We start from the raw sequence: 1,033 nt of genomic DNA on the forward strand, positions 1-1,033 counted from the left end.
GGCTCAGAATTAAATAACAACTAAAAATAAGTATAACTCAACCTGAAGGCTGGAACCAGGGCAGGAAGATCACGATTTTTGTCTGGCTCCGGGTTGTGCTCCATCCACGCAACGTGGAGGCACTGAAAGATGTGGGGTTAGGGATGGAAATGTTTCAGGAAGATACGTCTAGATATGGGTGCAAATGGCATGGGGCAGAGAAGAGACTGAGGCAGATAGTCCACTCGGAGGCTGCTGCAATATCCAGGCTGACGTGATCAGAGAGGGGCTGGAAAGGGAATGGTAAGAGATCAAAAAAGAAAATGGTAGTGCTTGCGGCCAACACTGGTCGATGACCAGACCCAGTGGGGTTGGGTGAGTGAGGAAGAGAACTGAAAGAACGGCTTCGTGTTTTCCAAAGACCCAAAGTTTTCCGCAGAGGCCCCTGGACTCTTCTTCCATCCTTAGAGCGGAGGTCCTGGGACCAGCCGGGAAGCTCAAGCCTCAAGCTGGTCAGGCCAGCAAAAGGCGCACAGGAGGCAAACCTTCCCTCCGCCTAGGCACTCAGGCGGTCCCTCGGGTTCCAACCCCTCTCTCCCCGCCGCTCAGGGCCCCCTGATCCCCACCCCCTTCTTCCGCCAGCGGCCGGCACAGCCCTCAGTCCCTCCCCTCCCCCGTGGGGCGCTGACTCGCCTGGCTGCCACGTCTCACTGATGACATCACCAGGGCCGCTCGGCCTTAGCCAATCCGCTAGGGGGAGTCCCAGCGAAGTCCTAGCCAGCGAGTCCGAGGGGAGGGGAGCAGGGAGGGGCGGAGCGGGGGGTGTTGGGAGAGGGGGGAATAGGGCGGGCGACAACCTCTCAAGTACGCGTGCGCCAGAAACGCGGGGCTTGGCGGGAAGCTGAGTCCGGGTCGCGGCGCCGTACCGTCGTTCCCCAGCGCCCGCAGCGACGCTCGCAACTCTCTTTCCCGGCATGCCACGCGGTGCGGCCGCCCTTTGGGCTGTGTAAAGGCCCCTTGGTCTAAGGCTTTCCTATTTCCTGGTTCGCCGGCG

Source organism: Delphinus delphis, chromosome 12 (genome assembly GCF_949987515.2).
Source record: "Delphinus delphis chromosome 12, mDelDel1.2, whole genome shotgun sequence".
Taxonomy (NCBI): Eukaryota; Metazoa; Chordata; class Mammalia; order Artiodactyla; family Delphinidae; genus Delphinus; species Delphinus delphis.